Source organism: Balaenoptera acutorostrata, chromosome 8, assembly GCF_949987535.1.
Source record: "Balaenoptera acutorostrata chromosome 8, mBalAcu1.1, whole genome shotgun sequence".
Taxonomy (NCBI): Eukaryota; Metazoa; Chordata; class Mammalia; order Artiodactyla; family Balaenopteridae; genus Balaenoptera; species Balaenoptera acutorostrata.
In genome coordinates, this window is record NC_080071.1 from 196,835 (window position 1) to 222,035 (window position 25,201).

Sequence of the window (25,201 nt, forward strand, 5' to 3'; positions counted from 1 at the left end):
TTCTAACACATGATGTATTCATTTTCTATTGTTGTGTAACAAAGCACCACAAATTCTGGAGCTTAAAACGACCTGTATTTGTTATCTCCTGTGGGTCAGGAGCCCGGGCAGGGCTCAGCTGTATCCTCTTCTTGGTTTCTGACTTACTTTACTTAGTATAATAATCTCTAGTTGCATCCATGTAGCTACAAATGGCATTATTTCATTCTTTTTTATGGCTGAGTAGTACTCCATTATATATATATATACACACACACACACCACATCTTCTTTATCCATTCATCTGTTGATGGATATTTAGGTTGTTTCCATGTCTTGGCTATTGTGAATAGTACTACTATGAACATTGGGGTGCATGTATCTTTTTGAATTGTAGTTTTGTCCAGGCATGTGCCCAGGAGTGGGATTGCTGGATCATATGGCAACTCTATTTTTAGTTTTTTGAGGAACCTCCATACTGTTTTTCACAGTGGCTGCACCACTCTGCTTGGTTTCTCATGAGGCTGCAATCAAGATGTTGACTGCTGGGCTGTGGGAGAATCCACCTCCAAGCTCACTCAGGTAGGTGTGGTTGTCAGGCTAAGGGTCATGACTTCTTGCTGATGGAGGCTGGAGGCTGCCCCAGCTCCTAGAGGCCACCGGCGGTTTTTTGGCTTGTGGGCTTTGCCCACGTGGCCACTTACTTCATCGAGCCAGCATGGAGTGTCTCTAGAGCAAGTCTTCTAGCCAGATGGGGTCTTGTATAACATAACCTAATCACCTGTGTCATATTCTATTGTCTGAGAATCAAGTCACAGGTCCCACCCACACTGAAGTGGAGATTACACAAAAGTGTGAACACCAGGAAGGGGGAGGAGCCAAGGGAGGCACACCTGGTTTGCTTGTTATAAATGCAGATTGCTGGGCTCACCTTGAAGTGCCCCAATCAGAATTTCTGGGGTTGAGCCCAGGAATCTGCATTGCAGCCACTGCCCAGAAGCTACACTGAGCAGCAGGGGACACCTGGCGTTCTTTCCTGCTAGCGCTGCTGAGGCTCTTCCAATCCAGTCCTCATGCTGACCAGAGGCCACATGGGGATGGGCCTTGAAGCTCCAGGATTCAGCAGCTAGCCCAGCATCTAAGGGGTGGAAATGGTTTACCTCCACAGCCTGTCCATGCACAGTGAGACCAACACTCAGTGGCCATTTACCAATGGGGTCTGTCCCAGAATGTAGACTCTAAATTTTATGTCCCTCAGCATTGGAAAAACTGGACACGAATGTTCATAGCAGCTTCACTCATAATAGACCCAAATGGGAAACAACCCAAATGCCCTTCAACAGGTAAAGGGTTCAACTATGGTGCGTCCATGCCATAGAATACTACTCAGAAATAAAAAGAATAAACTATTGATACACACACAACTTGGACATATAGCCAGGGCATTATGTTGAGCAAAAAAAGCCAATCCCAAGAAGCCAGTATCGTGAATTCCATTTATATAACAATCAGAACATGATAATAGTTAGAAATGGAAGACAGATTTAGTGGTCGTTAGGCGTTAGGGGAGATGGTTGTGGTCATAAAAGGGCAGCATGAGGGATCCTTTGGTGTTGGAGCTGCGCACTTTCTTTACTGTTGAGATGGATACATGAATCTACACAGGTGATGAAATTGTATAGAACTTTATAGACACACAGAAAAGTGAGTACAAGTGGAACTGGGAAATTGGAATAAGACTGGTGGATTATATGACTGTCAATATCCTGGTTGTGATAGTAGAGTGTGATTTTGCAAGATGCTGCCTTTGGGGGAAGCTGGGAAAAGCATACAGGGATTTCTCTGTAGTATTTCTTACAATGCATGTAAATCTACAAATACTGCAATAAAAATTTTAATTAATAAAATAGGGCCTGGACTTCAGCTTTCTCATCTCATCTGTGCTGTCCCTCACCCATCTGCAATAGATCTTTGTTAAGAGTCACCTTTCTTCTTTCTTCCTCCACAATCCTCCTGGGGAGGAGGTCTTATCTTCGGTTAAGTCACTCTCTTCTTTTTACAGGAATCATTCTCCTCAGGTGACTGCCCTTCTTGGGCGAGAGCTTTGACCACAGAAAACCCAGAAAACTGAGACATGGAGTTTCTTGCAGGGTAAGTAGAATCCAGCCTCTTCTTATTCCAGGGCCACACCTGCAGCTGCAAAAAATCAGGAGCAAAATCAAGACTCCAAAGGCATGCCCCTGCATAGCTTTCCCTCACTGCCCACTGAACAATTAGAATGCTGCATCCATAGCATGAGAGACTCACTTCTGCAGCATCGTCCTACCGTGAGGCTCTGAGGTTAGTGGCATAGCTTTTGATATCGCTGGTTAGATCAGGAAATCGTGGACCAGCAATCTGTCCTGTTCATCGCTGTCCCTCCTAGCACAGGGCTGTCCATTAAATGTTTAGTGAATGAATGAATGAATGAATGAATGCTGAGCCTGACTTTATTACTGTCCAGTTTCATTTGGAAGAGGCAAGGAGGAAGACATAGTGGTTCTCTAAGAAAATGTTACATGGCTCTTGTTAGGATTCATTCCTCAAGGCTGGAATCAGGGCTTCCCTGGTGGTGCAGTGATTAAGAATCCACTTGCCAATGCAGGGGACACGGGTTTGAGCCCTGGTCCAGGAAGATCCCACATGCCATGGAGCAACTAAACCCGTGAGCCACAGCTACTGAGCCTGCGCTCTAGAGTCCATGAGTCACAACTACTGAACCCTGCATGCCTAGAGCCCGTGCTCCGCAACAAGACAAGCCACCACAACGAGAAGCCCGTGCACTGCGACAAAGACCCAATGCAGCCAACAATAAATAAATAAATAGATAAATAAATTTATTTTAAAAAGGAATAAAATATTTTTTAAAAGGCTGGAATCAGTGATAACATGATACTTTATTTTTCTCCCCCGATTTGCATTTTAGGAGTATGTTCTGGTTGAGCAGTTCTAAAAACATGTTAAGAGGAATATAGGGCAAGCCTTGATGAAGAGAGTAGACTTAGCCTTTTGGATCATGGCAAGTTGTCCCCTCTGGCTTTTGAATATTGGGAAAAATGCTCTATAACAAAATTGGAGCTGGAGATTGGAGCAGGAGTCCTTGTTTAGCTGCCATCCTCACCATTCTACTCAGGTCCACTCGGCCTCCCCACCCCTTTTCGTAGCTGTCTTTCATCTAAGATGTTTTGCAGATTCTTTCTGATCGATGGATAGAAGCAGCTCCTCATCTCAGCATCTCTGTAAAGCCAGCTCTGCTTGCAACAAATCGCTTCACAATTTCAAAAGTTTCACTTCATGACATCTGGAATAAAATACCTTTGAGTGAAGAATATCAGCAGAAATATCAAATGGCCTATTATACAGAGGAAGGAGGCTTGAGTCTGGGGCCCCTATGAGTGTGTGCTGCAAACATCAGAGTTTAGGTCAATGGCCAGATTAGCCTCGTATCTTGTCGGTGAGCAATCAGCCTAACCAGGCAATTGCTCCGTGTGTGTTTCTGGTCTCAGCGGGAGAGTAGGCCATTGGTCCCCCTTGGCAACCATCAGTCTGTCCTCCTTACCTTGACGTCCACCAGGAGTGATGCTACTGTGGGCTATCTGGTTGGTCTTGGGGAACCAACTTCTAGCTTAAAAGGTGCCCTTCTGTGGGGGAACATACTTGTTTGCCTTCTAGATTTATGGAGAGTACTGTTAATATTATTGCGGGATGGTGATGGCAGTAGAGCCTATGGTTGAAGTGTTTGGAACCAAAGTACCAGAGACCCATATAGGGCAGTTGCTGGACTGTGGACCCCAGTGGGGGAAGAAAAGAGGGCCGCCTCGAGCTGTAGATCTGTAAGAAAACATTGTTGACTGAATCAACACCATGTCTGACACATATGTATGTAAGTCATGTAAAATCTCAGCATCCAGAATAATTGGAATAGGAATGTGAGCTTTCTGCATTCTCTTCTGAAAATATCAAAGGGTGGAGAAGGGAGAAAATCTGGCCAGAAAATCTTTTTAAATTTTTTTAATTTTAATTTTTGAAAATTTTATTGCCATATAGTTGATTTACAATGTTATGTTAATTTCTGCTGTACAGCAAAGTGATTCAGTTATACACATATATACACCCTTTTTTATATTCTTTTCCATTATGGTGTATCACAGGATATTGAATATAGTTCCTTGTGCTACACAGTAGGACCTTGTTGTTTGTCCATCCTATAGATACTAGTTTGCATCTGCTAATCCCAAACTCCCAATCCCCTCCTCTCCCATGCTCCCTCCCCCTTGGCAACCATCAGTCTGTCCTCTATGTCTGTGAGTCTGTTTCTGTTTTGTAGATAAGTTCATTTGTGTCGTATTTTAGATTCCACATATACATACGGTATTTGTCTTTCTCTTTCTGATTTATCGTGCTTAGTATAATAATCTCTAGGTCCACCCATGTTGCTGCAAATTGTCCAGAAAATCTTGTTCTTTGCTCTCTGTAAACTCCCACAGACTTTTTGTGACACTCAGCCTGAAGAAGTTTTCCTTCCACCAGTTCCTCTAGTGATCAGCTCTTTAGAGGGCATGGTTTGGGATGTAAGACAGAAGGGGGAAAGATTGCAACTTGGATAATTTAAAATTATGTTCTATCCTTAGGACACATGCTTTGCTATATTTCAAGGGTGTATAGACTACTGCTATGATTAATATACTAGAAATCTGTTTAGTGGGTCACTGAATTTAGAAGCTTTTCATCATCTACATTTTCCTAATCAATAGGTGTTAAAAGGCAAGTGCTATCAAGTAGGTGGTCTAGGAAATTTTCAGTTAAAACAGAGTTTTTGTTTTCAAAAGAGGTGGAGACATCTATAGGTTGAACTCTCCTACTTTTATTTATTTATTTTTTAGATAACAGTCTCAAGTGTGTTTCAGTGCTTTAAAAAATGTTTTAACTATAGTTCTTTCTGATTTAGTTTAATCAATACCAGGGTAAATGATCTCACTCTGTGGTATACGTGTGACATGAAATGATTGATTAACTGGAAAAAATCTCTGATGGAATAGTGGCTCTAGGCAATGATTATCAATGGCTACACAAACATTAGGTGAAAGTTCATGGGGAGACTTTTTAGTGGGTGAATCAGGTTGATATCAACTGAACTCATTGATTATCATAAAAAGTGCAACAACCAGACATTCTGTGCCACCTGATGTGATGCAGTAGGACATCACAGCATGGTCCATAACATCTTGTTGCTAAAAATATTGAACCTAGATGTAATCAAATCTCTAGATCCAACTACCAGTTTATAGAAAATGCAGAGGAAAGGGGAACATGTTGGATGACGCCACAAGGATGCATTCAACCACTGGACAAATGACCAGTTTTCTTCAAAAATAAATGGCATGGAGAAGAAAGGGAGAGAAAATGGTTTTGGACTAAAAGAGACTTAAAAGACTAATCAAACAAATGCTATTTGCAAACTTTGGAGGCTGATTTCAACAAATTGACTATAAAAATACATTTTTGAGAAAATCAGGGAAAAATTAGGGTGGTTATGAGGTGATAATTAGAAATTCTTGTTAAGTTTGTTGAATGAGATAATGGCATTATGCTGAAGTTAAAAAGAGAAAAAAATCCCAATCATTCAGAAATACATGCTGAAGTATTTATGAGTGAAATGGTAGGAGATCTGGGTTTTGAAATCCAATATGAAAAAAGGTGGAAGGCAGAGATGAAATAAAAATGGCAGAATTGTTGATAATTATTGAAGCTGGGAATAAGTACTTGGGGTTCATAGTCTAGTCTTTCTACTTTATATGTTTGAAATTTTCCATAATATATGGTTAAAGTAAAGTTGAAACATTCTAGTTTTTGTTTGAAGGCCTCAGAGAAATGAAGCAGAAGACATAAGTAATGGAATAAGCTATGCCTCTAACTGATGCTTCCATTTTTCTTTTTTTACTAAGGATGTATTTTGTGGCACAGGCTCGAGCTGTCTTAGTTGAGGGTAACAGGGATCCAGAGAAGGAGGTGGTAATTGCTGGTCAGATGGAGGAAATTTAGGAGGGACAGTGCTAAGTTTAACTGTCTGGAGATTGTTGGATGCTATGGTCTCTGAATGTTTGTGTCCCCTCAAAATTCACATGTTGAATTCTAACGCACAGTGTGATGGTGATAGGAGTTGGGGCCTTTGGGAAGTGATTAGATGATGAGGGTGAGGCTTCATGAATGGGATTAATGCTCTCATAAAGATCCCATAGAGCTCCCTAGCCCCTTCTGCCATGTGAAGATGCAACAGGAAGTCTGCAACCCAGAAGAAAGCCCTCATCTGACCATACTGGCACCCTGATCTCAGACTTCTAGCCTCCTGAACTGTGTTTATCCTTTATAAGCCAGTCTATAAAGCCAGTCTTTATCCTTTAATACCCAGTCTGTGGTATTTTGTTATAGCAGCTGGAAGGGACAAATACATTGGGCCATGTTTAATTCAGATATGTTTCCCTTTTCTGCCAAGACCTATCCGCAGTGCCTGCTAGAATGTCTGGGAAAAGATCAGGCACTTAATAAATGTTGACTTGATGAATGATTAAACTTCAGTTAATTGGCACCCCCCTTTTGTATGAGTGGCCTAGATAAGGCTTTAACAAACAACCAATGCAATGAGTAAGTTGATCTAAACAAATCCTTAGTGTTGGAGAGAAAATGACCACTATTAGGTGTCAGGAACATTATGCCAAATAAATACAAAGCATCTTCATTACAGTTAGGCACTGGGCTGTTTTACAGATGGAGTCACTGTACCTGCTTTGCAGCCTCATGGATTCTCATTATCATCTCCCTGGTTGTAACAAACAAGAATAATGCTAAAAATATTACTTTCTTGGGGACAGTATTACTGGTGTGGAGACACAAGATTATCTGCAAATGAGGAAACAAAAAGGGCTTCAATAAAATTACTTCCTATCAAGTATAATAAACATGTACAATAAGTTATTATTAAGGACCTTTGAGGCAGACCACATTAATGAGATATGGAGACATCTAAACTAGATTTCAAGTAAAAAGAAAAAAAAAAGAGAGATAGCAAGAATAAAGACGAATGTAAGAGAGAAGAGGAAAATGGAAAATGAAGAAAACAAAAAGGAGTAGGTATGATGAAAATTGCCCTGCCATTCTGTGGCAAGAGTGAAAGCAAACCTAATGACTTTCTCTGCTTTCAGTTTTAAAAATAAGACACATTTCTCAGATATGAAATGTGGTCCATTATCTGTCAATGGTGTCCCGAGTTGTCTTCAGACAGCAAATATATGCCATAAAATAAACTTCAAACTCCCCACACCCTCCTTTTAAGGGGTGGCTCAAATCTAGCCTGTTTGGAAAATTGGTTCTTGATGACAGTTTTTCTACCCTTGCTTAGAGGAATTCATTGACGAGTATGATGTGTGTGTGTGTGTGTGTGTACGTGTGCGTGCATGTGTGTGTGTGCACGCATGTGCGCCTGTGTGTATGCTGTGGTTCATAGATTTTATGATGAACCCTTTTTTCACATTTCAACATCTCTGAAACCAAGGTGTGTGTCAGGGTTTAATTGGCAGCTTTTTTTTTCTGTCTTGATGGCTCACAGAATAATGTTGCGTATTATAATCGGCCACATCTTAACGTTGTAAATTTGATTTATTTAGAGGCAGGGTAAGGTGGAGAAAGAGGAAGAGGACAGAAGTGGGAGAAAATGTGATGATGCTTTGTATAATGGCATAATTTAGAAAAAATTATTTTTAATTTCAATTCCCAATATTCGTTTGGGTGACTGGGAATAAAAACGGCACTTGCTTATATTCTTTGGATGGACCCGTGAAAATGGTTAAACTCTTCCTTCTGAATTCTCCTTCACTTGTTTCTTCCAGCCTTTTCTGTTTCTCATACATGTGCAATTTTAGCTTGGTTCCAGCTCCACATTTACAACTTTCCAAAATGTGCCCATGACTTAGATCAGCTGTTAGTTTGAGAAGAATCAGCCGTGAAAAGATCTGAGAAGAGCGTCAGAGCTGTACTCTAAGGTGGGACAAAAATGCCCCTTAATATCTTAAATAATTCTACTTCTTCTAAGTCCAAACATACTAATGTGTGCTCAAGCTGTGCTTCTGCTTCTATTTTTCATTTCTGGTTGTCTGGGCACAAGCTCATGCTAGATGCCAAGCAACTGCAGGCTTTAGCTCAGCAACTATGAAATAAAGGGGCCTTGGTTCTCTCCTCCAGGAGGGAATTGCTTTTAACCCTTCAAGGCAGTTCCTTTGGTTCCTTTTTGTAGCTGTAGGTCTTAGGGATTCCTACTTAGAGGTGAGGGCATTAAATCTCATGGGCTCAGTTGGCATGTCATCCACCACACAAAGGGAGAGGAAGTGCAGCTGGAAAACCAGTGCCTCCTCAGCTCAGGAGCCTTGAATATTGAATTCTCATGCAGGATCTGGCATCTCTTAAACTGGTTTTGATTTTGTGATACAACTGAGCTCACATGAACAGGTGATACACTATGGCTCTGGCTGGATCAGCAAGATGGCGTTGCTCGAGGTTATGGGGCAGATAGCAAAGGCATCTGAATTTTGGCCACTGACAATCAAGCATTGAGTTTGGATAATAGGTGATAGAGAGAAAGCAGTAGCATACAGTCTCTGGCTCTATCTCTCACCCAAACAACAGGCAGAAATTCAGTGAAAAATACTCATCAAGTCAATTGAGCCATATTAGCGTAGGCAGGGTTTAAGAGTTCTGGGCATACACTCATTGCAGACAGTAGAAATGGGGTGATGTTTGCTTGCCTCCTATGCAAATGTTCTTTTATGCATCCATATAGCTACCAGTTTCATCAGACACAATCTTTCCTTGCCAGAACCCAAACAAAATGTCACCTCCGTTTTGGAGAGATTTCATCATTGACAGAAACATAATTTCACTTACCCAGCGAGAGAAATGTTGACACTGACAAGAAGATAGTACATTTTACCTTCAAAACTGTTTTATAGGAAACAATTTAAGCTAAAAGAGCTTTTTCTTCCATTTTCTCAGTTTTATCAGCAGTGATTACTCCCTTTGCTGCTCTGCCATGTCAACCTACGTCCAAAGTACCTGAGACTGATCTGATCAGTGTCTGGTTTAAAATGAAGTTTAAATATTCCCAGCCCAGGTTTTGGAGTTGGGGCACCTATGGGGATTTGGAGCAAGGTTTAGGGTCCTGGTAATGTTAACCTTGTAGCTGTGAGGGGGTGGAGGGGATGTGAAATCTCAACACCGTGAGAGTTGCCTCTGTAAGCATCATCACCATGTTGGACAGGGTCACTGCAGGGAGAAGAGCCATCCCAGGTCCTGAGCAAGGATGTCTATGGGGATGAGGGAGAGCAGTAAGTTAGGCAGGAAAGAGCCAAGGAGAGTAATAAGGGAATGAGCTACCTGTCTATGTCCCCAGCTAGAGGCAGATGCCTTTGTGGTTAGGAGCGTGCCTGGAGAATCACACTGCCTACATTGATTGATTTGATTGCCGGGCCATGGAGCATGCAGGATCTTAGTTCCCCAATCAGGGATTGAGCCTGTGCCCCCTGCATTGGGAGCGTGGAGTCTGAACCACTGGATCGCCAGGGAAGTCCCCACTGCCTACCTTTAAGTCTCAATCCTCCCCCTTACTTAGCTCTGTGACCTTTGTGAGCTATGACCTCAGTAACGACTCCATCATCCATCTAATTTCTCCGGCAGAAACCCAGTAGTCACCTCTGTCTTCACTTCCCCTACCTGATCTGTGAGCAAGTCCTTTTGGTTCAGCCTCCAAATGATCTCAGAGCCAGTCACTTCCCTCCACCTCTATTGCCACCACTCTAATCAAGACCATCTTGTTCTCTTTTCTAGAATACTCCAGCAGCCTCCTAACAGTTCTCCCTGTCTCTACCGTTGGCCTCTGAGAGTCTGTTTTCCATGTGCAGCCAGAGAAATCTTTTAGAAACATAATTGGATCACAATCCTTCTCTGATCATAATCCTTCACGGCTTCCTTTGCACACAGCACAAAACCCAGAGTCCCCAAAGAGCACACAAAGCCCTGCAGGATGGGGCCCCACCTGTTTCTCAAGCACCTTGCACACCCCTGCTTCCTGTACTCACCATTGTCCAGTCAGATGAGCTTTCTTTAAGCTTGTTTCATGCTCCAGATCTTTTCATGGGTTATTTCTGCTGCTTGGAATCCCTTTCTCCCAGCTCCATGCCTGAGCCTCTCATTCTACAGAGCTTGTCTTGAATGTCACTTCCAATGTGGGCCACCCTTTCCCTATTTCTCTTTGACCCAGCCTCCTGTTTATTTCCTTCATAGTACATTACAAATTTGCATTTTGTAATTCTTTTATTTAATTGTCTTGTGTCCCTTTTCCCCACCAGGACACAGGGATCACAGCTGCTCATTCATTGCTATCCCCAAAGCATAGTGCCTGGCAAATTAGTCGGACTCTGTAAATACCTGGTGAATGAATGAATCCAAAGAAGTGCTAAATAGACATGTATTGAATGAACGAGCAAAGCTAGTGACGTCTAAAAGTGTGTGATTCTTTTTAGGGGTATTGACATTGTTCCCAGGAGGTAAAGTGTTAAGCCAGATGGACACAACATGGTGCAGGGGAAAGACTGGGGACATTGGTACAGAAAGACAGAGCTTGAGTTGTGGCTCTGCCTCTTATTAGCTGTGTGATATAGGCAGTGTTTCTTAACCACTCCCAGCTTTAATTTTCTCATCTGTGAAGTGGGGATTAGACCTCTTTACCTCAGAGGGTGCCATGAGGAGTAAACGAGTTAATGTATGTAAATCCCCTGGCATAGAGCTAGCATGGGATCGGCATTCAACACCTGGTCCCTCATTTCTTCCCTTCCACCAACAAAACTGGAACTAAGGGCATCTGTGAGCTGATAAGAAAGGTTGCTTTGGAGGAGAGAGAACTTCCAGGTGCCAGCTCCCTCCCCCACTCTTACCCCCCAGTCACATTTCGTTAGTAATCTCAGACCATTGCAGGAAGACACTTTTTCTAGCAGTAGAGGTTGCCAGTCATTGTGGGACATATGAGCCAGGTCATTGCCTTTGCTTATTCTTCCTTAAAGTTGCAGATTTCAAACTGAAGATTCTCAGATTCTTCTGTTCAGAATATGACCATATTTGGGGGTGAAACCCAGTGTCTTTTTTTTTTTTTTCCCCAATTTTTTCAACTGTGTTTCCTAATACCCTCCTGACTGCCACCTCCGTTACTCTGCTTGAATAAATACCGGAGGCCTCTAAGAGCTCCTACCCCTATTTCATTAAGTGGCATTATCCCATTTGTCTGAAAATCTGCTCTCTGCTCTTCTTTCATCAGCAGAGGGATTGAGCTTTTTCTGGGGCCTTAACTGTTCCCTCTCACTTGGCTTCTGGACTCTTTCCTTTGCCTTTTCCATCTCCTTCTTGTCCATGTTCCTACCGTCTTTCTTCCTCTTTTTTCCTCCATCCCTCCTTATCCTCCCTGTCTCTCCACTGAATGCTCCTTTTGTCATCTCTCTGCTCGGTGGTCCTCCTTGAGTAGCATAACTGGTAGAGCAGATATTTGGGTGCCCCTTGTCACATCCCTGGGTCTACTTGGGATTTCAGCCATGGCTGTGGAGGACAGCTTCAGGTCCTCCTTGCTTCTGTGCCTCAGGGCCTTCTCCAGTGCCAAGGCAGCCTGGAAGTGTCGGGGAGTTATGGCCTCAGAGGCCACTCTCAACCAAGTGGGAGGGACCCTGGGTCTTGGTGACTAATTGGATTTGGCATTTGAGGGATAAGGAGGGGTGCAGAATGACTGCCAGGTTGTTGAGTTTGGGGAGACTGGGAGAGTCCCAGGGACGGCAAGATAGAGAAAGGACAAAGGCAAAATATCAAGTGAGGGCAAGCAACCTCAGGGCAGGAATCACTTTATTTATGTTTGTATTCCCAACATTTAGCATAGCACCAGCATCTAAGTGTTCATAAAATGTTCACCGAAATAGCAAACCCATTTCTTCCTGTGCCAGTGCCTTTAGGGAAAGCTGTTCGGTTGGTATGGCTTTCTTCAGAAAGCCAGGAGCAGCTACCCAGGCACCATAATCTTATCCTGGAGATATCGATAGATTTTTCTCTTTTAATATTTGTTCCATCGTAGCACAGAACATCAGTATGAGATTCATAAAACTGTTATTTCCTTGTCATTTATCAAGCCACTGTGGAAGTCGTTTGCTTTTAGGGGGGGTTAATCTTCTAGAAGATCAGTATTGCACAGTATTTCGGTACGCATCCTAAGTGGTTCAGCAAACGTAAATTGTTTAGCACTTATATATCACTTATATTCTCCAGGAGTACAACATTAGTTAATTCTCATGATACCTAGAGATAAGAGTAAAATTCAAGGCATGATTTGTATATATTTCAAGTTTAGAAGTGTTCTCTGTCTGCCTTTTTTGTCAGTAGCTATTTCACTTTCGATCACAAGACTTCTATTTAATTTTGTTTATCACATTCTTCTTGTACTGGTAACACATGATGACTTTTATTTGCTGTGCAACTGCTATTTGAATAGCTTGGGGCTCAGAGCTGATCTCAAAGGTCCTTCATCCTGCCTGGAGTTCCAGGTTGTTCTTGGAGTTGATTGTAGTTGATTGTATTCTCCCACCCCTGGAAGAATATCTACTAGGCTTCACAAAGACACCAGCCCCTTGAGTGGAGAAAGTGTGAACGTCAGTCCAGGAATGAGTGCCAGTGTGCTGCCCTGGGAGATGCATGACTGAGACACCAAGGAGCATGCCCTGGAGGTCCTGTGCCCCTGGACGCAGCTACAGGGAGCCTTGGCTACCTCACTGAGGGTCTGCACACTGGAAGGCTGGGAGACAGCTGAGTGCTGCTAAGGAAAGCAGCACGCCACCTAGAACAAGGCACAGTAGCAGACGCCACCGATATTAGATCAACCCAGGTATGGAACAAGGAGGCCTGTCTCCCTCCTGCTGGCCCAGGCTGTGGCTGTGGCTGACGTGAACCCTTCCAACACGTGGGCCAGCTGAGAGGTGAACTGCAGCGGAAGGAGGTGAGGGCTGACTAGATGCACACCACTCCATCTTAATACCATGAAGAATCCCCTTGTACCCAGATGCCTCCCAGAAGGTTGAGGGGTGAACCTTGAATTTAAGTCAGTCTTTACCCCCAAAGTAAGTCTTGAATTAGAAAAGACCAAGTTATCTTGTGCTTAAGGGTTAAATATTTTCCACAATCAGCAGAAATGGAAGCCCAAGAGCTAAGCCGAGACGGGTTACAAATCAATTTTTAAAAATCAGCTTTGCAAACTTTATAGACTCTCACAATGATCAAACATTCCATCAATTATTTTGTTATTATCCCATTCAGCAAATGAGGAAATTGAAGCTTAGAGGTAGTAAATAACTCACTCGAAGGCACCCAACTAGTAAAGGGGGTGCTGTTTTCTAAGCCAGGTCTGACCCCAGGTCTATCTGACCCCAGGTCTGTCTGACCCCAGGTCTGTCTGACCTCAGGTCTATCTGACCCCAGGTCTATCTGTCCTCAGGTCTATCTGACCCCAGGGCTATCTGACCTCAGGTCTATCTGACCCCAGGTCTATCTGACCTCAGGGCTATCTGACCCCAGGGCTATCTGACCCCAGGTCTGTCTGACCCCAGGTCTATTTGACCCTAGGTCTCTCTGACTCCAGGTCTATCTGACCCCAGGTCTATCTGACCTCAGGTCTATCTGACCCCAGATCTGTCTAACCCCAGGTCTATCTGACCTCAGGGCTATCTGACCCCAGGTCTGTCTGACCCCAGGTCTGATTTTTGCTCTTATCCTTCACCCCAAGGGATTACTCGTGCTTCCTAAACTTTCCCACCTAAAGTGTTCTTAAGAAGCACGGGACTGGGATGCATAGCCCTCCCGTGGTGGGGTGTGGGTGTGGAAGGCTAAGGACTGGTTAAGAGTTTAATCAGCAACTGTAGGCAACATGGAATTTCTTTGTCTCATTTTTTTTTTCAAAAATTATATTTGTTATGAAAAACTCATTTTGTATTCTGCTACATATCTACTTTTGAAATGTTTTAAATTACGTAACATTTAGAAAACTGAGTTTTCATAGATGAGCCATGTTTATCCTCTGGCTCCAAGTATAACTGGGCCAGCCTTGGTGAACCCTCCAGGGTACATACATCCTAATTTGAGAACCAGTGGGCGGTCTCAGACAGGTACAAGATGGGGAGACAAAACGTGGACTCATGCAATAAAATACGGCTAAAGCAAAATAGAAAACATTTGGACCACGTATGAGAAAACAAAGAAACGGGGGGAGTGAGAGAGAGAGAGTGTGTGTGTGTTTGTGTGTGTGTGTGAGAGACAGACAGACAGAGACAGAGAGACAGAGAGAGACAGAGACAAAGACCAAGACCTAGATAGACAGAAGAGACAGACCAAGATAGAGAGAGGATACTGATTGTTGGTTGATTGGCCCAGAAGGTTAGAGCAGGGCGTCAGTGGAGGCTCTTGGTTTTGTGCCCATGTGTGACTGACTAACTTTGTAGGTTAGAGCAGGAGGTGACTGGGACTGCAGCTGTTAGCTGGATCATCATGTGCGTCATCCACAGCCACAGACCCCTCTCCTGGCCACGTCTGGGAAGGGAGTTGGTCTCTGGATGGGCTTGGTGAGAGCAACTGTCCTCAAGACACGTGGAGCTAGAGACAGAATTCACTGGCACGGTGGACTCTGATTCTGCCTGCAGATGTGTTCTGGTCTCTAGAAATGCTGTCTTGCTGCTCCTCTCTGTCTCTGGGGATATGTTTTTATTCGTCAAGTAACTGGATTCCTAGTTTGTTTTCCAGAAGGGAGTATCCTAGTTTCTCAGACATGAATATTCCCTTTGTTGGAAAGACTATACTTCTTTATTGTAAGTTGATACATGAGCATCCTGGTGTAACAACCCATCTCCTGTGAATTTTCTTAGCAAACATCTGTTCCCAGAGTGAGAACACACTTGGGTGAATAGAAGAAGTCAGGTTTTGCATTTGCAAAGCTGAGGTGCAGCCCTTTGAACCCATGATAGAACCTGCGAGTGTGAAGAAGGAATCTCTCTCTGAGGTCAGGTCTGAGCAGCCAGCCAACCGGTTCTACCCACCCCTTTCAATGACATCTTCCTATAGGGGGATTAACCTTGCACTTGGCTATGGATACACTTATAAAAATGTTCAGTCTCTGGAGTAAGCAGAGGACTGCAGATGGAAAAATGACATGGCATTTTTTTCTTAGCAAATTGGCAAAGTAATGATAATATATAGTGTTGGGAAGGGTGTGTAGAAAACTGCCTTTTCATACTGCTGGTGAGAATGTAAAGTGGTTTAGCCTCTGCCTCCCCCCTTTTTTTCTTATACAGTAAAAGGTTTAAAAATTCCTCTGCCCTTTGATTCACCAAGTCTACATCCAGGAATCAATTCCAAGGAAACCAATGATAATAACAGTATGGCTTATAACAGTGAAAAATCATACAACCCCACCATACATGCCCTGCAGTAGAGAGTGGCTAAGTCAGTTGTGGTTCATATACATGATGGAATACAACGAGGCCACTAAAATGATCATGCAGCAGTCAATTCACTGACATTGAAAGATGTCCCTGATCCAGTTGAGTGAAAAAATATTGGATAATATGTTCAATACATGTAATCTAATCCTGTTTTGAATATCTGAGAATATGTATGTGTGTATATGTATATATGTGTATGTTTGTATATATGTGCATATGCGCATTAACAGTGGCTTCTCTGAGAAGTGGGATGGTGACTGCTTCCAACAGAAATCCATCTGGTCCCTCACCCTTGTTGAGACAGCAGAAGACCCCTTGGTGTTAGTCCATTTAGGCTTCCTAACTCCGCCCGCCATCCCTGTGTTAGTGGTCTCTTGTTCGGGATTTTTTAGACCTGGCCAGCTGGCTTCTGGCTTCTGGCTCCTCCTCTAAACTTCTGCCTGCTCCATGTTTCTGATTATTCCACTTCTGCCCCATATCCCCCTTCCCCATCAGTCCCAAGCTGCTCCCACCACTGGAGTTTGATTCTTCACTGGTCCATGAACATCTCCTTTAGTTTCCTGGCTGTGGTTGTTCTTTGCCAAGCTGGTGCCTTTGGGACTTGACTTTGTTTCCCCTCTCCTGGTCCTTTCAGTCATGCATATGCCCGTTTAGCCAGCTTGCTGCTGTGGTTTCTTAGTCACCTGCAGTGAGGCCATGCCATCTGTCTGGCTTTTGCTCATCTCCTATATTTCTTCCATCTCCTGTACTATTCCCACCGCCCCCATGCCTTCAACTGCCCACATGGCAGGACCTGTCACTCATTCCTGGAGAATGTCCAGGAGGTGGGATTGAGCGGCAGTGAGCTCTCCTTCCATGTGGGAGGACGGGCTGAGCTCCAAAAGGCTTTGCGGATGACCCTGGCCTGCCATTCTCTATTAAGCATGGCTTGTGTCTGGGATGGATGACATTGTCTTTCCACGGAGAATTGGGCTTAACCTGTGCAAGGAAAATGGCTTCACTGATGGGTAGGACAATGGGATTGAAGGGGGAAAAAAAATGTTCCAGAAGCCAGGAATGATTTAGTGATGTACTTTGAAAGCATTATTCTTTCTCTCTTTTTCATTTAGGATCTCTACTCTTTGTCCAAGAAGACCGAAGATATCAGTGGAGAGAAGGTGTCAGAACCACATACATCCTTATGCAGATGAAGTTGAGTGTGAGTACCATCTGGGCAAGTTGCTTACCCTCTTTGATTTTTAGTTTCCTCACTTGATAAAAAGAAACTTAGTAATAATAATAATAATAGTTACTTATTGTATATTTACTATAAGCCAGCCACTCTGCTAAACCCTGAGTCCTCCTGACAAAAATATAGTAGATTCCATCAGTTTTCCCTTTTATAGGTTGGGAAAAGGAAATTTTAAAGAGCTTAGATGTCCAAGTTCAGACAGCTTGTAAGGCATGAGCCAATATTTGAACCCAATCAGCCAACTACGAGCCCACACTCCAAGTCTACTCTATTTGCCTCTTCTATGGACCAATGTAGGTAAAATGCCTCATTCAATGCCAGTACATACTAAGTGCTCAAAAATTGTCCCTCCGAGGGCCATCCTGAGTTGACATGAAGTCAGACTTTAGAGTCAGAGATTCTCCTCTTCATGGATATCCCCGGACAACAAAAACCCAGGAGGGGCTGGCTGCCTCTGTCCACCTCATATCAGCATCTGTAGGCTGCAGGCTGTGTCTTTCATTCCCTGTGTGACAGTGAGCAATGAACTTCCAATTTATGGTCTTCTGCTTTCTTTTTGGAACCCCTGTTCCTATACCCCATCAATCATTGTCACTTTGAATTTTTGCAGTGTTTTACAAAATCAACCTATGCTGATCTTTCTGTTGGTTTAAAGCTCGTGCAATGAAGAGCTATGCCTATGTTGTCTCCCTGAAATGGGCATTGTACTGCATAGAATCTTCAACAACAAATCCTCAACAAAGATAACCAGGACAATAGCTATTACATCAGCTACTACAACAATTAATGTTACCCCACCACATAGGCACCCACGGTTTGGTGCACTAAGTGCTGAGTTCAGGGGTCTCCAACTCAAATTCCTGTCAGGCCAGCAGCTTAAAGGAGGAAGCAGGCCAGGTGGATAGCAATGAACCTAGAGCCCATGGCCTCAGCAAAGGGGTGACTGCTCTGAGCTCTGGCTGGGTGTTGCCAGGCTGGACTGCAGGCTCGCCTTTGTCAGAACTTCGCCTTTCTCAAGAGAGATTGTAAATATGGATTTTTATGTGCGATTTCTCAATGTAAAATGTTGGCAAAAAATTCACATTTTTTAAAAAAAAGTCCTCACCTGTCGGCTATATACCATTTGTTTTTACATTCTCTGACCTAGAGCCCTTTTAGGTCACTGAATGAACACTACACCATAATAAGAGTATAAACTGTGATCCTAGGAAAGTGGATATAATCAAAGGTTTAAGTATCAGAGGTCTCTAAAGAACCATTGTCAGGCCATTGCCACTTAGAGCGGCAGCACGGGACCCCAAAAGCCTCACTAGTGGGCCAACACTTATGTCTGTGGCCTCCATGCTCATTCCAGGCTCTCGTCCTAGGTTCCTTATTCTTGTTTTTGTGGCTTTAACATTCCTTGTGTCCTCTTCCGGCCTGATCTACCAACTGAGCCCAGCTGTGTGCATTGGCTCGCTGCAGCTCTGCAGAGCCAAGGCTTTCGAAACCCAGGTGGACTCCATGAGCCCCCAGAGCCTCAACTCCTGATTCCTTGCTGCTCCTGCCCCCCAGGTCATCTTTACCATCTCCTCATCAGGAGTCTTTGATGTAGAAACCACGGGTGGATACTAGCCATGTCACACAGACGCTAGGTGTCCACACTGGCCAAAGGGCACACAGGGACCCTGAGGCAAGATCTCTCCTGGCACTTCTGGGGCCCAGCGGGGTGTTCCTGGTCATCACTAGATGCAGCCCAACCTCATGGCTGCAGTGAGCTCCCCAGAGTTCTGAACAGCTGGTTCAGATGGGATTGGGCGCGGATGATTCCTACACTGTCTGGCCCCTCCCCTGGGACTGGGATGAGCCTTGACATGAGAGCCCATGGCAGTGGGTTTTCCAAGAGGAAAGGCAAGGTTATGTTCTGATGGGAGAGAGGTCTTTCCAGAAGCCTGGGGGAACCGGCCATTTGGGTTCCGGTTCACCGATGGGTTGGAATAGGTGTTTTAGGATCAAAGCTATGGATAATCAGAGGGTATTCAGGGCCCACTTTTTTTTTTTTTTTTGGCTGTATTGGGTCTCCGTTGCTGTGCGCGGGCTTTCTCTAGTTGCAGTGAGGGGGGCTACTCTTCCTTGCGGTGTGCGGGCTTCTCATTGCAGTGGCTTCTCTCGTTGTGGAGCATGGGCTGTAGGCACACGAGCTTCAGTAGTTGTGGCACACGAGCTTCAGTAGTTGTGGCACACGGGCTCAGTAGTTGTGGCTCGTGGGCTGTAGAGCGCAGTCTCAGTAGTTGTGGCGCACGGGCTTAGTTGCTCCGTGGCATGTGGGATCTTCCCGGACCAGGCCTTGAACCTGTGTCCCCTGCATTGGCAGGTGGATTCTTAACCACTGCGCCACCAGGGAAGCCCCGAGGCCCATTTTTATGTCAGTGTCTAGGGCCTGGGCCAAACCATCTTTAAAATTCTCTGGTCTATTAGAGTCGATTGCATCATTTTGGTTCATTTTCTGTCAGACGAAACCTATGTATTGAAGTTTTCTGTTTGATGAACACTTACAGCTTCTCCACATCTTCATTATTTCACATTGTTTCTGGACCACTTGCAAGTATTGACCAGCACTGCAGTTAGCAAAGCAAAAACATGGTAGTGGATACCCAAGGAACTCACACTTTCTGGGAAAAGACAAAACCACTGATACATATTGTTTTTTAAATCTGAGGACTTCCAACCAATGAAGCCCCTTCTTCTTCCTGGTAAAGCTGTTGGAGTCCTTTGAAGCTGCTGGCCCAAGGCCACTTGGCACAAGGAACAGACCGGGGCTTCTTGCCCTCGCCAGGCTGGGCAGCCCCAGTGTCCTGTGATCATGCACTGTTGGTCAGGCTGGGTGGCTTCCCCCTTGATCATGTCTTGGCCCCCAGAGACCACAGAGCTGGAAGGGACAGCATCTGGGCCTTGCAGAGCCTTCAGCCTCCAGGTTTGCATTTACTACAGCCAACAGTTTTCATTTTTAACAAGTTAAACAATCTTCTTGGTGTCTTGGTGTTTCACCGTGAAGCATCAGCACAAGTTGTGTGGAACAGAAAATTCATGACATGAATTTGTTGAAATGAGGTAAGAGACATGCTGGGTCCTCAGACGAGTGGGCGTCTTAGTGCTGAGTTCAGGGGTCAGGGGATGATCACCAACCATCACAATTGCTGATCCTGGGCTCAGGAGGGGAAGGGTATCAAACTATGATGAGTGGGACCTGGGCTTTCATTTTTTTTCCCAAAGGCAATCAGTGATAGGTGAATCTGGGCCAGCACACTCTTTGACTTAGACCTCTATCATTCATGCCTCAAACATTTACTGAGCACCTACTCTGCACCAGAGACTATGCTAGGTGCTGGGGAATAGAGTAATGGATGAGAAACATCATTACTGTCCTTATGGATCTTTTGTTCTAGCTGTGGAGGGCAATAAACACGTAAACAAACGTCACATAATGCTATCTGCTTAAAGAACATTCAATAGGCTAGTGGGATAGAGAAAGGCGGGGGAGGGGCTGCTTTGTGAGAGTTGGGCAGTGAAGGGCACTCCAAGGGGGGTGACATTTAAGCTGAGATCTGACCCATGAGGAAGAGGCAGCCACGTGGAGATGAAGGGAAAGCGCACCTGGAGCAGAGGGGCCAGCAGGGGCACAGCTCTGAAAAGGCACCATGCTTGCTGTGTGCAAGGGAAGAAAGGGGACCCATGCAACTGGGGAGCGAAGGAGAGGGTAGGGGAGACAAGCTCAGGAGAAACTCCGTTCAGGTGGGGCCTGATGGGCATGGTCAGGAATGTAGATTTCATTCTAATCGCCTCTTTCAACCACCAGGAAGGAAGGTGCTGGGTTTAGAAAAACGGCATTAGTCACGGGCTCATGGATGGGACTGGACAACTGTCCTTGTTAGTTACACGTCCCAGGTTTACACCAGAGGGTGACCACATTCGTGCCCAGACCTAGGTCTGTCTACCCCAAATCGTGTGTCTTTCTGACCCCGCTCTGCCCCCCTTTCTACCTGACACTGAAGACAGAGGTCGTGTGTTATAGAAGATGTGGTTATGGGTCACATCAACGCCCACTATGATCACATAAGGCTCTGAGCCTCACGGTCCCCATCACACAAAGGGGTCTCAGGTGAGCACAGAGTCTTCAGCTGGGCATTACCTGTGAGGGAAGTTTTCACAGTCCGGGGGTAACAGGGCTGAGAGAGGAATTCATGAATGTCAAAATAACTGAAGTAAGGAAGAATGTTATGAGGGATAGAGTTACCTGTTTTTACTGAAGACAGAAGACAACACATTTCTTTTAAGTAGAAATCCTTAACTGGTGTCCTTAGACCTTGAAGGGATCCATGAAAGCAGTTGTGGCATCCACAAGCTATCTTCCATATTTCAAAGATCTCTAATGTCTAATGGAACCACTTTGGTAGAGTCTACTGTGTAGCAGAATCTATCTACCAAAGCTGAATGCTGAATACACACATACCCTAGGGCCCAGCAATTCTTCTGCCAGGGTATTGGGTACCAGATACAGGAATGCTCATGTATATTCCCCCAAAAGACAGGTACCAGAATGTTCAGAGCAGTACTATTGGAAATAGCCAACACCTGGAAATTACCCAAATGCCCATCCATAAGAGAACTGATAAGTAATTTGTAGCATATTTATATAATAGAATATGCACTAGGCATTGAGAATGAATGATCTTTAACTATATGTAACATGAATCTTATCAAATGTTGATTGAAAATAGCCAGAGAGAAAGAATACATCCTGTAAGAACCATTTACCCTGGAAGTCAGGATAGGGATTACACTTGGGGGGGTGGGGCATGGTGACTGGAAGGCAGGTCAGAGCTGCTGATGGTGATCTGTTTCTTGATCTGGGTGCTGGTTACGTGGGTGTGTTCAGTTCGTGAAAATAAATTGAGCAATGCACTTTGATATGTGTGCTTTTTAATTTTAATTCAATTAAAAATTTTTTAAATTCTTAATGGAAATTTTGTGATAGCCATTTCTGGTTTTTATTGCATGCCCAGTTAAATATGACTTTTCATAGTCTAAGATGAGAGAGGAAATTAATTGTTGCTGGAAAAACTGTTTGGAAGGCAATACTTTTTAAAACGTGGGCCCAGCCCAGGGCAAAATTGATGGACGATTTTCTTCGGGGATCCCTCATGAAGGTTTTGGAGCCAGTGAGCCAAACTTTCAAAACAGGCTGTCTCACTGATGACATGTTTGTTTGAGTCCGTGGCAAGTTTGTGGTATTTTCATGAACATTATAGGAGAATATTGTCGTTCTAAGATGACTTAGATTCAGACCTTGCAAGACGTAGGGAGATGGGTTAATGATCTTTTCCTGCCGGCATGTTTTAGATTGGCTTGTTATGAGTTTACTGTTCAGTGAGAGTGAGGTGTGGGTCCCAGTTCCTCTGCGGTCCTCCCCTTCCCTCCATCTGAGAACTGCAGGTGGCCATCTGTGTTGTCCAACACTTGGCTGCCACCTCCTGGTCAGTCGTTAACAAGGAGGACCTCAGGCAAGGAGAGGAATCGTATGCTGATTGAAAGTGAGTTTGTCACTTGGATCAGTGAGACAAAGGGCTTATATTCTGCTTGGACCCTGGCTTATTGCTCTTCTTGGCAACTGGGCAACCTTCTACCATCTGCCGGCCACCCCTTGCCACCATCTGGCAGCCAATCAGCCAATCCAGCTTCCTGCCTGCTGTGTGACTCAGTGCGGGGGAGTCAGGCAGTCCATGTAACTGGTCCAGTTCATCCTGGTTTTGCAAAGACAGTGCCAGCACGGGGGTTACTGCGGGTGGTTGTCGGGAAGCGAGAAGCCTCCACCACTCTCCTCTTGCTCCGTTGAGTTAGTTCCAGGACCATGGTGATAACTTCACTCCGGATGCCTGGAGGAGCAGAGGCACAGCTGTCTCATCTAGAAGGACACGAAAACCCAAATGCTGGGAAGGAGGTGGAAAGGGTCAACAGCCATCTTCTGCAGGAGTCATGTGACAGTGAGAAGAGTTGGAGAGCCACCTGCCTAGGCTTTGGACCCTAAGACTCAGCCAGTGATGCAAGCTGGTGAGATCATACTACCCAGCAGCCAATCTTGTCTTTTACCTGAGTCTACTTCTCCCCTCTCTGATTCAGAGGGTAAATCCAGATTATTTCTCAGCCAAATTTAGGAGTCCATGTCTTCTTGCTAATGATTGGTTTAAGGAAGAGAATTTATCCCAAACCTAGTCAAAGAGAAGAGAGAGGGGATATATCGAAGGATAGCTGGTAAATGTTCCCTCACAGGAAAGAATGACCTCACTGTCTTATCTTGATGTAATTCCTAAAATGGCTGCAGCCATGTTGTGACCATGAGTATTGCAGGTCTGGAGATAAACTGACACATTTAGGCTGCTGGGGGAAAGACGAAAAGAATGTGGATCCCTCAGGATACCACAGAGCCCTTAAAATAAACAAGCCTGAGCTGTCCCACCTCTGGACTTCCCATTATGGGAGCTCATCTGTTTCCTTATTGTTTAAGCCTACTGAGTTTGAGGGTTTTGGTCACTTGCAACCCAAAGCTCCCTAATTAATCTGAAGCTTCAGTCCAACTTTTCCCCAGCTGCATGTAAATATTGTCAGTTTCCAGCTAGAAAATTTTACCTGGATATATCCTGTAAACCATTATTTTTCAGGTCCAAAATATCTAAAACTTACCTACTTGTCTTTTCCTCATATCTACACCTCAAATTTATATTAAAATTAGTAATTTTTGACTTCTTCTCCTACTTCCAATCTGATAATACACCACACACATATACACATAATCACACATTTTATTTTAATAATCATATGCAATACAATTTCTATTATTTATGAAATGCTTACTGCGTGGCAGGGTCTGTACTAGGAAGTTTATGTAGATTTATATAAATAATTATAAATCCTTAAAATAGCACTGCAGGATAGACCATTTTATCTATTATACACCCATTGTATATCTTAGAAAAATAAAGCACAGAGCTGTTAGGTAACTTTCCCTAAGTCACACAGCCTATCTTGGGCAAATGGGGATTTGAACACAGGAAAAGGCTTCCCCCTATGGATGCTCTTCTTCGCTCATCACCTCTTCCTTTGGACCTGTCTTGCATCTCTCTTTTCATTTCCTCTCCCACTGTCACTCTTCAGGTTTAGGCCCAGTGTCTCATGGCTGGACTACTGCAGTGGAAAAGGCTTATAGGCTCCCTTGCCTCTAATCTTAGCTGCATGTCCCTGCTATACTGATTTCCCTACAATTGTAGTCATTCCTCTTTTCCACTTGAAAATTGTCAGTGATTTATCCTCATCTGTGGCAACAGCCACCGTGAATGGCAGGTAATATAAACGTGTAAAGTTTGTTGAATGTGAGACACTAGGCTCTAACTTGCTTGCACTGAGACCCAATGCCTTTGCGAAAACTGGGCAGTTCAAGTAAAAAGCCATCGGTTGGCTACCAGTTTGTAACCAATGGCCTTGAAGACAAAATCTGCACTTTTTAATCTTGGCATTCAGGTCATCTAAAATTGAATCCTCAGCTAACTTCTCCCTGTCATTTCCTACTTACCACCCTTCCGAAGTCTCTTACTCAGACACGCATGCCTCCTTCTCCCCAAATGGTCTCGACACCTACACTCTTTCCTTTTATTTTTTTAAATTTTTTTGGCTGCACCATACAGCTTATGGGATCTTAGTTCCCCAACCAGGGAACAAACCGGCATCCACAACAGTGAAAGTCCGAGTCTTAACCATTGGACCACCAGGGAATTCCCTTGACCACTACACTCTTTCTCATCACTTTGTCCCAGGACTTTTGTCCATTCCTTCTTACTTATTCCTTGATGGCCATGACCCAGCTCTAGTCTCTCTTCCTTGACAAGGCACTTTGGGGATCACATGAGAGACTCTCTGGGCTGAGGATTCAGGTCAGGCTCCAAGATCATCCTCACCGGACATGTGCCACTCCTTAGTATGAACTCTGCCGGTGACAAAGAGCTCAGGACCTGCTAAGACGGCGCAAGCCGCCCTCGAGCAGCCTTGCCTGCTCCACGTCCTGCCATAGGTTGAGCCAAATCTAATCAGCGCAGCATCTACCTTTTGAGGTCAGACAGGACAAGCCTGCTTTTTCCTTTTGAATATTGGAAGGATAACAGTCATGTCCTCCATCTTCTCAGAATCCTCCATGTTCAAAACTCTCTCAGTCTGTCTCAGATCTTGCCTGTATTCTCCAAGAGATCAGATGCAGTGTTTGATGGTCCAAGCAAGTTCTGAAGCCCTATGAGGAAACATTTGGCTTTTAACAATGAACAAGTGGTCAAACCCAAGGGAGACAAAGTGGAGAGAAATATGAAGGGGG

General features: G+C 44.3%; 1 protein-coding gene across 1 annotated transcript in view; it reads left to right on the forward strand.

The window, feature by feature from the left end:
- The first annotated feature begins 540 nt into the window (after window positions 1–540).
- The window catches only part of THSD7B (thrombospondin type 1 domain containing 7B), a 1,122,472-nt gene continuing 1,097,811 nt past the window's right edge, over window positions 541–25,201 (forward strand). The window contains exons 1-3 of the mRNA XM_057551976.1: window positions 541–561; window positions 2,042–2,130; window positions 16,688–16,776. The gene's annotated coding sequence lies outside the window, so the exon portion shown is untranslated. The remainder of the gene's footprint in view (window positions 562–2,041; window positions 2,131–16,687; window positions 16,777–25,201) is intronic.